Below are 15245 nucleotides of genomic sequence, written 5' to 3'. Positions count from 1 at the left end.
GATTTTTATGTTTATGTCAGTAAAGATAATTCATAATATGAATTATATTAAAATAGTATGGGTTACATGAGCCTTCGATTGGATCTAGAAAATATGTTTAGAATAAACTTTAAATAATCATAATCATAAAGTCATAAAAACATGTATAGCACCGTCTGACATAGTTTGGCAAAAGGTATAGTGTGACGTAGTCATGAGATTTTATTGAATGTTTTTATGACTAAATTCTGGCACTGTGCTCATGGATTGTAAAAGAAGGACATAGGTAAGAAGACAAAATTACAGGATACATGGGAAATATAAAAACAGAGTCCTACACAATGGAAAATTGATAACCACTCTGAATTTAAAAGGTCAGGTCATTTGTATTACATCACAGATGGAAATATTTAGCTTTCACTCTTTACTGCTGAAGCCAGTTTTCACCATACTGGCTGGTCACTATTCTTAGAATTTGACATATGTTACTGTATGTGGTAATAACACTTTAGCATTCTATTGGTGGATTTGTAAATGTTTTATTGAAACAAGTTGTTCTTCATTTGAAACATTTTGGTGAAATTTTGTATTTATTGATGAAAAGGAATACCATATTTTTCGGACTATAAAATCCGAAATCAGAAAGGTGCGCCTTATAGTCCATTGCGCCTTATATATGAACCGTACATACAGAGAACAGCTGCCTTGAACTGTGTACAGGTCTGCCACCTGCTGGTCATTCATCCTTATAATCAGGTGCGCCTTATACTCCGGTGCGCCTTATATATGAACCTACTCGTTTTAGCAGGCATTTATTGATGGTGCGCCTTATATTCTGGTGCGTCTTATAGTCCGAAAAATACTGTAAATGCCCCACATGTATTGTATTTTAAACAGGCTTCATCAGGCTGATGAAGAGTTGCTGATAAATCCTGCTTTACAGGCGATACGCGTGTGGAGTTTATTCCTCCTAACTCCTGGGCCTTATTCTACCATTCCACAATAATGTGTTGTTTCTTAGTTCAGTACTATTGTGATTATGGGGCTTATTTACTAAGGGTCCCGCTGCCGCATTTCCGTCGGGTTTTTCCGACTTTTCAGGGATCGCGCTGCCGGGACAGGGATTTAAAAGGAGATTGTGTCTCATGCGATCAGATTGTCGCAATCATGTCGGCTATCATGTAATACAAGGCCGTCGGACGTTCCGACGGTTTCAGACAAACCATGGGATTTAACATTTAAATTGTGTCTCAAGCACTTACATACACTGGGAAGAAGAAGGTGAACTCCGGTGGACCTGATCGGGGAAGCCACAGATGCAGAATATCGGGAGCACGCTCATAGTAAATCGCTGCAGCTGTGCATTCTTGTCGGCGAACACACCTTGGGGATCGCGCAGGAACTGGTAAGTAAATCTGCCCCTATGTGTTTTCATTGGATTGCGTATGTATTCTTAGATATTAATTATCCACTTATTGATTCGATCCCACCGTAGTATCCTAGTGAGCACTTCACTTTACCTGTATTATTATTACTCTTATTCAGGTTCACAATTGGATTTATATAGATGGATTAGGTCTTGGGTTTTTATTGTTTAGAAATGTGTGTCTTTAAAAAAATTATTCTCTTCCATACATATCTTTCTTTTTGTTTTTTCATACCAATCTACTTATATTTGGCTGCTTTCCTTCTAAAATTAACTTTTAAAAGTATACTAATGAGTCTGAAAGGCTACTGGGGTGGTTCCCATAGCCCCTCCAGATTCACATGCTGCTGCTACAGTGTGCAAAAAGCACTTCCTCCTCTCATTGTCTGCTAAAAAGTCCTGTGCTGCAGAAGTGCTAAGGGAGCAGAGGGGCAGGGTGAGACAGTCTAACGGCCTGTGAATCTGCAGCATGTAGTGGCTCCGGTGACAAACCCCAGTAGCTTTTCAGGCTCATTAGTATAATTGTAAAAGTTCATTTTAGAAGTAAGGAGGCCATGGATAACAAATATATGAAGATTAGCACAGACACAGTGCCTGGGTCTATGAGTAAGTGTCCCTGATGTATTATGCTTCATTTTGATGGTAGATTTCCATTAAAGAAAGTAGTGAGGGGATAATGTTTGAGCCATTGCTACCAACACTCCCTTCCCACAGTGAATATTAGAGATGGGCTGAAGTTTATGCTGATTTGCAGGAACGAAGTTGTTTTTTTCCCCCTCATGTTTCTGCTAAATGGGCGCGAGAACAATGTGTTACATGGGGCAGAGAACTCTGGGAAGGAGAAAGGTACACCCCCGATGACATCTGCAGACCTGTAAGCCAATCAGTGACCGGCAGGCTTATGTCACACAGCCCTATAAAACCAGCCATTTTCTATCTCAGCACTTCACACTTAATGTTGTAGCGTCCAGCTGCTGCTATTGTGCTGTGCGATTCTTGCTGCAATCCCTCGCTGTATCTGTATAACCCAAATAGCAGTTCTATTTAGTGACAAAATAGGAAGAAATCTGTTTGACATTCATGCATCTGCAGTAGTGAGCTGTCAGTTGTGGGGTATCTGTATAACGCACATTGCAATACCTTTTGGGGGCTCTAGTTTACAGCCAGATTTACGTGTGAAATCCACATAGTTTATACAGTGATTTTCGCTGAAATTACACTGTCAGTTGTGGGGTATCTGTATAACGCACATTGCAGTACCTTTTTGGGGCTGTGAAATTCACGTAGTTTATAAACCACTATGTCAGACAGAAGGATGGCAGGTGGAGCAGGCAGAGGTGGAAGCACAGTAAGGGGATGTCGCAGTAGGGGTGACTCTGTGAGGCCAAAACTGCCGTTGTCATCTAGTGGCAGTGTGTTGATCAACAACCCAAAGGTTGTTGAATGGTTGACTAGGTCGTCCAATTCCTCAAATATAACATCTGACAACCCCAGCCAAGAGTCCGTAGGTTCCTCTGATACAACAATTAGTTGGCATGGCCCAGGAACAGGTCAGCGGCCCTCACCTGTCCTCAACCAGGCTCTGTCCTGTTCCTTTCCCGCAGCCAGAGAGCTACTAGGTGGTCTGGGCTCCGCGCCACTATTCAGCGCGGACGAAGTGTTTGAGGACTGTCAGCAGCTGCTTTGCAGTGAAGAGGTGGGGCAGACTTCCGCTGCTTCCTGCAGTAGGCAGGCTGTGCATACTGACATCGGTGAGGAGAGTAGCAATGACCGGGAAACGCAAATTTACGATGATGTAGCCGATCGCACTTGGGAGCCGGGTGTAGCAGGGGATTCATCATGGTCGGGCGAAGAGAGTGTCAGCTTGCGGAGAAGGCAGCAAGTCGCTACTGTGGCTGTGAGTCAGCAGGGTGGCAGCAGTGCGAGGACGGGAGCCAAGCGTCCGCGGGGTACAAATCCCAATTCGCAGGCCCAAATAAGCAGTGGCACAGGGGCTCAGCGAGGCAGCAGCGGTAGTAGTCGCTCAGTGCTGAGTGTTGGCGGTAAAATTACCACCTCAGCGGTGTGGCAGTTTTTTGTAAAGACACCAGAGGAGCCGAGCGTGGGTATATGTCGCATCTGCGGGCAGAAAGTGAAGCGTGGCCAGGGAGCTAACCTTGGCACCACGGCCCTGAGCCAACACATGCATCGTCACCATCCAATGGCCTTGGAGAAACAGGTTTCAGATGCTGTCCATCCTGCAGGCGCAGCAACAGCAGCAGCACCTAGTGGCACACATGCTGTTTCAGCAAGTCAAGGACCTCTGCACCTCTGCCAAAGGGAGCTGTTTGTCTTTGACATCATCTCCCGGTCCAGATGCTCCTGCTCCTCGCTACGCATGGTGCCAGCAGTCGTTGAGCGAGGCGATTACAAAAAGACAACTCTATGCGTCCAGCCATCCTAAGGTACAGAAGCTGACCGTGCTCTTGTCGAAGTTGTTGGTACTGCAGTCTCTCCCTTTCCAAGTCACAATTTTTTTTCCAAAAAGGCTGTGCCAGCCTTTCACCAATATGTACAACAGAAGGTGGGCCAGTCCTTGAGCTTATCAGTTTCTTCCAAGGTGCATGGCAGCGCGGACGTGTGGAGCTGTAATTACGGTCAGGGCCAATATATGTTCTTTATGGCCCACTGGGTGAATGTGCTTCCCACCCAGCCACACCAACAACTTCAACAAGAGACGGCGCTTTCTCCTCCACGTTGTCAAACTGTTGTTCCTGCGTCAGTGTCCGCCTCCTTCTCCACCACCATCTCAGCCTCCACAAGTGCTGCTCCACATGTGCAGGGTCACACAGTTCTACACCTGTTTTGCCTGGGCAAACGAAGTCACACAGGGGAGGAACTGCTCCGCGTCATGCAAGAAGAAATCAATGTGTGGCTTTCTCCGCGACAACTAAAAATCGGAACCATGGTGACAGACAATGGGAGGAACATAGTGTCCGCACTGCACCGAGGAGGGATGGTCCATGCGCCCTGCATGGCGCACGTGTTCAATCTGGTATTCAACAAGTTCCTGAAGTCTACACCTACAGGCTCTCTGCAGCCAGGAAATGCCTGTTTTTTAACGTGATTCGTTTTGATTCGTTTCGGGTCGAATCGAATTTTTTTGAAAAAATTCGGCGAATCGGGTCGAAACGAATTTTAACAAATTCGCCCATCTCTAATGAATATCTTCAGGATATTTTATAGTAGGTAATATTTGTTTGAACTAATAACCTGTACCTTTATGTTTTAAGTAAAAAATGTCAACATACACATGAAACCCATAGTCAACACCAATGATCTTTATTGCTAAAGCCATTTTAATATAAATTTGGATTGATCCACATGAAGGCATTAAAAAAGCCGTATGTGATGCACGTAAAATGAATTATATATGTCATGTTTGGAATATTTAATGCTCACAACCCACCTGTCTATGAGTACAACTTAAGAAACCAAATTCCATCTATCCTTTTATGTGATTGGGGCTCATATATTATACACTGTGTTGTCAGGTTACAGCTCACCTGGGGGCACTCATTGATCTTTTTACTAGTCATTCTCCAAAGAACATCAAAGTTTAGAAAACTTGTGCTAACAACCGAAGCATGAGCAGAGATGTGAAGAGCAGCATCTTCAGCTGTGCTGGTTTGTCAACAAAATATGATCAAGCCCGAGCTGTAACTGGAGGAGAATGGCTTCAAAGGTAAATGTTCTGCTTTACTTATATATACCCTTTCATTGAACATATTGAGTGGTACAGTGACATGGAGGCTTATCTTCAACAGTTTCCCAGGTGATTAGTGTGGGAATATACATGTCAAAATACCTGGAGGGGTTTTCCATTCATTTGGAGTGGTATTCCAACAGTATCAAAGCTGCCTTAAAGCCAGCTCACCTTCTCCCTTTAATTAGGACAGGTCTGCAAAAGCACGTGGACTTCAACAAGGATCTTTACCTAATATGCACATGTATTATTTAAAGTTTGTTTGATCAATTTTACTTTTTTTTTGCGTAGAATGCAATTAAAAAACAAATCCCACCTTAATTATAGATTTAGATGACAGTCATTTTAATGTATACAGTATGTGTACAAGTAATAGGGGGCACAATGTACAAATCCATTTAAAAAAGACAACATACACAAGAAAGTCAACCAGTGGTCAAATAACTAAACCTACATGCTAAATGGATCACAGTGACCTGTATAGAGTTATGGAAGGTCTAGTCCTCAGAACCAGTCATGGTATTTGCTTACAAAAAAGTATTGCATATTACCCAGAGGAATAACAGAGGACATGGGCCACAAATACAGGGATATACTGACCAAAGGTGAACACCACGTGTTTCGCCTTACATCATACCCCTGAATAAGCAAGGCAAAACATGTGTCGGGTGGTGTCCACCTTAGGTCTATACATACCTATATATATGTCCCTTCTCCTCTGTTATTCCTCTGGGTAATGTACAATACCTGTTTATAACCAAAAACATTGAATTATTCTGAGAACTGTAACTTCTATACCTCTATGCAGGTCTACTCTGATCTATTTATCATGTGTATTCAGTTATTTGACAATTGGTTAACTTTTTCTGTGGATGTTGTCTTTTTTAAATGAATTTGTTTAAATTCATCTAATAAAGTGTTATTTTATGTTTTCTACATTTTGGTTTTTGTTTCCCTTTTTTGTGGTGTTAATTACAGTATCTATAAAATGTATTCAAATAAGAAGTATGTTATCCATTTATTGTTACTTTTAGTAGGATTCTGTCTTCTGTACTGGGGTGTTATTATAAATCTGTTGAGAACTTCTAAGAAGATGCCTGGAGCGTACTGTTTTATATCCTTACAAAATGTTTGTGGAAATGGATCAGAAGCTATGTGTGTTCCCATCCTGATGTGGGATGTTCTGTGGCTGATCACTTATTGTAGGGATTTCCTTTTACTTCTACAATGATAAACACATTTATCAACTGCAAAGTAAATCTGGAATACAAGTACATTGAGTACTGGCTGGAGTTAGCATCTTTTCCATGGACGAAGAAACTATAAATAAGTCTATAAATAAGTTCCTCTATTAGTATCACTATGTGTTATGTCACTGTTACATTCTGAGATAAGATTATTTTAACACTACATTGTCACACAAAGATTTAATAGTTCATCTTCCTTTTTTACCATAATTGTTCTCTGGATATCTCATGTTACACATGTTTAGGGTTCCTCAGCCTTAAAGGACATCTGGGAGGAGCCGCTCTTCTTTTAGCTTCTTATGCCCTGGTTTTTACAAAAACTGGCTTTTTAAATTATGCAAATGAGACTAAGGGGCTCCAGGCTCCATAACTGTTAATAATTTTAAAGCCTTTTTTTTCTTACAAACAAGGGCATAGGAAGTTTAACCCCTTAAAGGACACCTGTCATCAGGTCTTTGTCACTATTTCTGTCACTACTACCTGTTGGAGCAGCTCACAAGGATCCCATCCCAGCCTTTATCTAGTTATTTCATACATTAATCATTATAAAAGCATATTTTCTTTATTATGTAAATAAGGCTGGTCACATGGTCAGAGGCAGTGATGTCACCCTTGTTCCCCCTCCCCTCCGCTCCCCTCTCCTCGAGCATGACCGCGGCGTGTAAGCGTGTCCCGCGTGGATCGGACCCCCCCGGTGTGCTTACCGGGGGATCCGATCCCTCCTGCCGCAGCCCCGGGTTCTGACGAGTGACCTGGGGCTTCCGGCTCCTCTACCCGCCGGGTTCTGCCTTCCTGGCAGGACCCGGCTGTATGTAACTGAGCATGCGCAGCATGCTCAGTTACTTTCACTATACACTGCAATAGAAGTGTATTGCAGTGTAAAGGCTTGAATAAGTGATCGGATGATCGCTTGTTCAAGCCAAGAAGTAGATAATTTAAAAAAGTAAAAAAAAAAAAAAGATGAAATCATTTTATTATATAATTAAATAAATAAATAAAATAAAAGTCCCATAATCTCCCCAGTTACACATGAAATGCAAATAAAGTATATAAAACACAAAAACACATACATATTTGGTATCACCGCATCCGTATCAAACTGTACAATAAATCTAAATCAATCTTGAACCTGCTCGGTGAACGACGTAAAAAAAAACTCGAAAAACTTCCCGTAATATACAATTTTTCATCAAACACCATCACAAAAAATGTTCTAAAAAGTGATCAAAAAAGTTACATTCCCTAATATAATACGACTGAAAAGAACAACTCTTTTTGCAAAAAATAAGCCCTCAACCAGATCTGACAACAGAAAAATACAGAAGTTATGGCCCTAAAAAGTTGTCAATAGTAAAAACAATGCGATATTCTCCAATATTGGTTTTGCTCAGGAAAATTGAGCAAAGATAAGAAAAACTATATAAATGAGGTATCACCGCAATCGTAGTGAACCAGAGAATAAAGATAAAATATTATTTTTATGTTACAGTGAGCGGGGGAAAAAAAAAATGCTAAAGATCCAAAATAAAAATTGATGATTTTGTTTGTGTTCCCCTTGAAACAGTTAATAAAATCTCATGAATAAGCTATAGACCCCCAAAATAAATTATCTATACATTGTATCTCATCCCGTAAATAATATGTTTGCATTACCAAAAAAAATAAAAATGTATAGGTTGTACAATGTGACAATACAAATCTGCTGTGAATGGCGCCTCCATTCATTCTATACTCGGCCGTGCGCCCGTACAGCAGTTTACCACCACATATGGGGTATCAGTACACTCGGGAGGAATTGGGCATCAAACGTTGCAGTGCGTTTCATCATTTAATTTATTCTTAAACTGACAGTTTGGCCTAAATGAATGTATTTTCCAAAAAAATTCCATAGTTTCTAAATTGCAGGTCCATATTGTTTTAACCCATGTGAAACCCTTAAAGGGTTAATGGACTTAATAAAAGTTATTTTACATACGTTGAGGGGTGAAGTTTCTATAGTGGGGTAATTTATGTGGTTTTACTATTATTTAGGCCTTTCAAAGTCACTTGAAAACTGAGTTGTCCCTCAAAATGTGAGTTTTGGCAATTTTCATGAAAATGAGAAAAATCGCATCTAAAGTTCTGCGCCTCATAACATCCTAGAAAAATGAGAGGACGCATAAAATATCATTTCAACATAAAGCAGACATTCCGTAAATGTTAATTATCAAGCTTTTTGGGTAGTTTTACTTCCTGTCTGGAAAGCAGAACATTTCCAACTTGGAAAATGAAGAATTTTTACAAACTTTTGCCAAATTTTCACTTTTTTTCAGAACGAATCGCAAAACTTATCACTTAAATTTTATAACTAACATGAAGTACAATGTATCACGAGAAAACATTCTCAAAATCATTAGGATATGTTAAAGCGTTCTGAAGTTATAACCAATTATCGTGAGACATGTCAGATTTGAAAAATCGAGTCTGGTCATTGAGCTGAAAACTAGTGTCGGTGATAAGGGGTTAAAGAAGAGCAGATCCTGCCAGAGGGGGCACACACCAGTATGTCATTGTTCTTGGTTTACAATTAGAGATGAGCGAGCACTAAAATGCTCGGGTACTCGTTATTCGAGACGAACTTTTCCCGATGCTCGAGTGCTCGTCTCGAATAACGAGCCCCATTGAAGTCAATGGGAGACTCGAGCATTTTTCAAGGGGACCAAGGCTCTGCACAGGGAAGCTTGGCCAAACACCTGGGAACCTCAGAAAAGGATGGAAACACCACGGAAATGAACAGGAAACAGCAGGGGCAGCATGCATGGATGCCTCTGAGGCTGCTTAAACGCACCATTATGCCAAAATTATGGGCAACAGCATGGCCATGACAGAGTGACAGAATGAAGCTAGATAGCATCTAAAACATCCAATAATTGACCCTGACACTATAGGGGACGGCATGCAGAGGCAGCGGCAGCAGCGGCAGGCTAGAGAGTGGCATGGCGACATACCCTAAATGGACTCAGGCTTCAAACCAATGGGTGGCAGAGAGGAACCAAAGGAGGTGAGCAAGAAGCGCTCAAATAATATCGGTACATGATAAAAGTTTGCCAGTATATTTTGTGGATTACACAGCAGGGTGGCGACAAAGTTGACATGGAAGCCATGAAAACAACCCAAAATTCTGCCTGACACAGCTCTTTGATAAGGGGACCATGTATGGAGGCAGTGAACTAGTAGTAGATTAAAGGTGCTGCAGTTAAAACTATGTTAGTTGGATCTTGGCATGGAGCTGGCGCTCCGCTGCCAGGCGAGCTTTCGCCAATCCAAGCGCCTGTCTCTAGGCTACTCCCCAAACAGCACTTCTAAGAACCTTTTGTATAAGATCAAGTGTAGTAGCGTTCTTATAAGTTTGGGATATGGCGGGTGAGGGGAATGTAAACAGATGCGCAAGAAGCGCTGAAATAATATCGGTAAATGATAAAAGTTTGCCAGTATATTTTGTGGATTACACAGCAGGGTGGCGACAAAGTTAACAAGTTTGATGTGGAATGCCCTGTAATAGCTCTTGGGTGGTGTGCCTTTTATCGCCTAGGCTCAGCAGTTTGAGCACCGCCTGCTGTCGCTTAGCGACGGCACTGCTGCTGTGCCTAGAGCTACCGACTGATGGCGCCATGCCCACGGATGGTAATTCGGAGGAGGAGGAGGTAGAGGAGGGGTGGGAGGAGGAGGAGGTATAGTAGGCCTTTGAGACCTGGACCGAGGTAGGCCCCGCAATCCTCTGCGTCGGCAGTATATGACCAGCCCCAGGGTCAGACTCGGTCCCAGCCTGCACCAAGTTAAGTGTAGTAGCGTTCTTATAAGTTTGGGATATGGCGGGTGAGGGGAATGTAAACAGATGTGCAAGAAGCGCTGAAATAATATCCGTAAATGGTAAAAGTTTGCCAGTATATTTTGTGGATAACACAGCAGGGTGGCGACAAAGTTAACAACTTTGATGTGGAATCCATGAAAACAACCCAAATTTCTGCCTGACACACCTCGTTTGATAAGGGGACGATGTATGGAGGCAGCTATATGGACGACTTTTGGAGGTAGCAATGGAGACAACGTGTGGAGGCTGCTATGGAGACAATTTAATTTGGATAGTGCCTGTATGTGGCAGTCCAAAAAAGTTTTCAAACCAGAGGAGCAGGTAGGTGGCCCTCCAGAAAAATGAAATAGATTGAGTGCCTGTATGTGGCAGTCCAAAAAAGTTTTCAAACCAGAGGAGCAGGTAGGTGGCCCTCCAGAAAAATGAAATAGATTGAGTGCCTGTATGTGGCAGTCCAAAAAAGTTTTCAAACCAGAGGAGCAGGTAGGTGGCCCTCCAGAAAAATTGAATAGATTGAGTGCCTGTATGTGGCAGTCCAAAAAAGTTTTCAAACCAGAGGAGCAGGTAGGTGGCCCTCCAGAAAAATGAAATAGATTGAGTGCCTGTATGTGGCAGTCCAAAAAAGTTTTCAAACCAGAGGAGCAGGTAGGTGGCCCTCCAGAAAAATGAAATAGATTGAGTGCCTGTATGTGGCAGTCTAAAAAAGTTTTCAAACCAGAGGAGCAGGTAGGTGGCCCTCCAGAAAAATGAAATAGATTGAGTGCCTGTATGTGGCAGTCCAAAAAAGTTTTCAAACCAGAGGAGCAGGTAGGTAGCCCTCCAGAAAAATGAAATAGATTGAGTGCCTGTATGTGGCAGTCCAAAAAAGTTTTCAAACCAGAGGAGCAGGTAGGTGGCCGTCCAGAAAAATTGAATAGATTGAGTGCCTGTATGTGGCAGTCCAAAAAAGTTTTCAAACCAGAGGAGCAGGTAGGTGGCCCTCCAGAAAAATGAAAAAGATTGAGTGCCTGTATGTGGCAGTCCAAAAAAGTTTTCAAACCAGAGGAGCAGGTAGGTGGCCCTCCAGAAAAATGAAATAGATTGAGTGCCTGTATGTGGCAGTCCAAAAAAGTTTTCAAACCAGAGGAGCAGGTAGGTGGCCCTCCAGAAAAATGGAATAGATTGAGTGCCTGTATGTGGCACTCCCAAAAATTGTTTAAAACAGAGGACCGGGTAGGTGGCCCTCCAGAAAAATTAAATGCATAAAGTACTATAACTAGAGCCAGTGGGCCCTGTCAAAATATAGCCAGTTTCCTCTGCTTTAGTGTACAAAGAGGAGGAGAAGGAGGAAAATGAGGAGGAGGAGGAGTGCATAAATTATTCAGGTTGAGCTTCCTTCACCTGGTGGAGATTGGAAATTATGAGAAATCCAGGCTTTATTCATCTTAATAAGCGTCAGCCTGTCAGCGCTGTCAGTCGACAGGCGTGTACGCTTATCGGTGATGATGCCACCAGCTGCACTGAAAACCCGCTCGGACAAGACGCTAGCGGCAGGGCAGGCAAGAACCTCCAAGGCGTACAGCGCCAGTTCGTGCCATATGTCCAGCTTTGAAACCCAGTAGTTGTAGGGAGCTGTGTGATCATTTAGGACGATGGTATGGTCAGCTACGTACTCCCTCACCATCTTTCTGTAAAGATCAGCCCTACTCTGCCGAGACTGGGGACAGGTGACAGTGTCTTGCTGGGGTGACATAAAGCTGACAAAAGCCTTGTAAAGCGTACCCTTGCCAGTGCTGGACAAGCTGCCTGCTCGCCTACTCTCCCTCGCTACTTGTCCCGCAGAACTACGCACTCTGCCGCTAGCGCTGTCAGAAGGGAAATAGTGTTTCAGCACCAGGGCCTGCTGGTATTCATGCATTCTCACACTCCTTTCCTCTCCAGGGATGAGAGTGGAAAGATTTTGCTTGTACCGTGGGTCCAGGAGAGTGAATACCCAGTAATCGGTGCTGGAATAAATTCTTTGAACGCGAGGGTCACGGGATAGGCAGCCTAGCATGAAATCTGCCATATGCGCCAGAGTACCAACGCGTAAGAATTCACTCCCCTCACTGGCCTGACTGTCCATTTCCTCCTCCTCCAACTCCTCCAACTCCTCTTCTTCTGCCCATACACGCTGAACAGTGAAGGACTGAACAATGGTCCCCTCTTGTGTCTCGCCAACATTCTCCTCCTCTTCCTCCTCATCCTCCTCCACCTCCACCTCCTCCGATATGCGCTGAGAAACAGACCTAAGGGTGCTTTGGCTATCAACAAGGGAATCTTCTTCCCCCGTCTCTTGTGAAGAGCGCAAAGCTTCCGACTTCATGCTGATCAGAGAGTTTTTCAACAGGCCAAGCAGTAGGATGGTGAGGCTGATGATGGCGGCATCGCCACTGACCATCTGTGTTGACTCCTCGAAGTTACTCAGCACCTGACAGATATCAGACATCCACGTCCACTCCTCATTGTAGACTTGAGGAAGCTGACTGACCTGACTACCAGTTCTGGTGGAAGTTGACATCTGGCAGTCTACAATCGCTCTGCGCTACTGGTAAACTCTGGATAACATGGTTAATGTTGAATTCCACCTCGTGGGCACGTCGCACAACAGTCGGTGAGCGGGCAGTTGGAGGCGGCGCTGCGCTGCCCTGAGAGTGGCAGCATCTGTGCTGGACTTCCTGAAATGCGGCGCACCTTCGTGAGCAAATCAGACAGATTGGGGTATGTCTTGAGGAAACGTTGAACTATGAGATTTAACACATGGGCTAGGCATGGCACATGTGTCAGTCTGCCGAGTTGCAGAGCCGCCACCAGGTTACGGCCGTTGTCACACACAACCATGCCTGGCTTCAGGTTCAGCGGTGCCAGCCACAGATCAGTCTGCGCCGTGATGCCCTGTAATAGTTCTTGGGCGGTGTGCCTTTTATCGCCTAGGCTCAGCAGTTTGAGCACCGCCTGCTGTCGCTTAGCGACGGCACTGCTGCTGTGCCTAGAGCTAGCGACTGATGGCGCCATGCCCACGGATGGTAGTTTGGAGGAGGAGGTGGAGGAGGGGTGGGAGGAGGAGGAGGCATAGTATGCCTGAAAGACCTGGACCGAGGTAGGCCCCACAATCCTCGGCGTCGGCAGTATATGACCGACCAGCCGCAGGGTCAGACTCGGTCCCAGCCTCCACCAAGTTAACCCAATGTGCCGTCAGCGAGATATAGTGGCCCTGCCCGGCAGCACTCGTCCACGTGTCCGTGGTCAGGTGGACCTTGTCAGAAACGGCGTTGGTCAGGGCACGGATGATGTTGTCTGACACGTGCTGGTGCAGGGCTGGGACGGCACATCGGGAAAAGTAGTGGCGGCTGGGGACCGAATACCGAGGGGCGGCCGCCGCCATGAGGTTGCGAAAGGCCTCGGTCTCTACTAGCCTATAGGGCAGCATCTCCAGGCTAAGCAATCTGGAGATGTGGACATTAAGGGCTTGGGCGTGCGGGTGGGTTGCACTATATTTCCGTTTCCGCTCCAGCGTCTGGGGTATGGAGAGCTGAACGCTGGTGGATGCTGTGGAGGATCGTGGAGGCGATGATGGGGTTTTTGTGCCAGGGTCCTGGGCAGGGGGCTGACTATCAGCTGACACAGGGGAAGGAGCAGTGGTGTGCACGGCCGGAGGTGAACGGGATTGGTGCCACTGAGTGGGGTGTTTAGCATTCATATGCCTGCGCATACTGGTGGTAGTTAAGCTAGTAGTGGTGGAACCCCTGCTGATCCTGGTTTGGCAAAGGTTGCACACCACAGTCCGTCGGTCATCCGGTGTTTCTTTAAAGAACCTCCAGACTTCTGAAAATCTAGCCCTCGCCACGGGAGCTTGACTACGGGCAACATTTGGCGCTGATGCACCTGCTCTGGCCCTGCCTCTCCGTCTGGCCCCACCACTGCCTCTTCCAACCTGTTCTGGTCGAGGACTCTCCTCCGTCTCAGAAGCACTGTGTTCACCCGGCCTCTCAACCCAGCTTGGGTCTGTCACCTCATCATCCTCCGATCCCTCAGTCTGCTCCCCCCTCGGACTTCCTGCCCTGACAACAACTTCACCACTGTCTGACAACCGTGTCTCCTCATCGTCGGACACCTCTTTACACACTTCTTCCACTACGTCAAGAAGGTCATCATCACCCACAGACTGCGACTGGTGGAAAACCTGGGCATCGGAGAATTGCTCAGCAGCAACCGGACAAGTGGTTTGTGACTGTGGGAAGGGTCCAGAAAACAGTTCCTCAGAGTATGCCGGTTCAAATGCCAAATTTTCCTGGGAGGGGGCAGACTGGGGGGGAGGAGGCTGAGGTGCAGGAGCTGGAGGAGTGCCGATTTCGGTGACATGGGTGGACTGCGTGGAAGACTGACTGGTGGACAAATTGCTCGAAGCATTGTCGGCAATCCACGACATCACCTGTTCGCACTGTTCTGGCCTCAACAGTGCTCTACCACGAGTCCCAGTAACTTCAGACATGAACCTAGGGAGTGTAGCTCTGCGGCGTTCCCCTGCTCCCTCATCAGCAGGTGGTGTCTCACCCCGCCCAAGACCACGGCTTCTGACCCCTGCAGTAGTTGGACGCCCACGTCCCCGCCCTCGTCCTCTACCCCTAGCCCTCGGGTTAAACATTTTGAAAATGAAAGTTATAACTTTAATTTTTTTTTACTTTTTTTTGTGTTTTTTTGTGTTTTTTTGTGTTTTTTTTTGTGTTTTTTAGTTTTTAAAACCAAACGATGCTATCCTATTGCTATGGCTATTTTCTAGCCAAGTATGAAAGCACACTGCTATGCCAGATGAGATGACGCTGAGTTATGAAAAAATAAACGTAAAATAAAAAGGAAATGGCAGACTGTGCCTAATTGAAATCCAACCCTTAATAAATTTTCCCACTTCGGTCTTTGCGATGGATATGTGCGTCACTAAGCGCTAAGCACAACGGTCGCAAGTCTCACTACAAATTCCTC

This window comes from Engystomops pustulosus, chromosome 4, assembly GCF_040894005.1.
Source record: "Engystomops pustulosus chromosome 4, aEngPut4.maternal, whole genome shotgun sequence".
Taxonomy (NCBI): domain Eukaryota; kingdom Metazoa; phylum Chordata; class Amphibia; order Anura; family Leptodactylidae; genus Engystomops; species Engystomops pustulosus.
The sequence above is the reverse complement of the archived record's forward strand: the minus strand, read 5'-3'. Positions refer to the sequence as shown.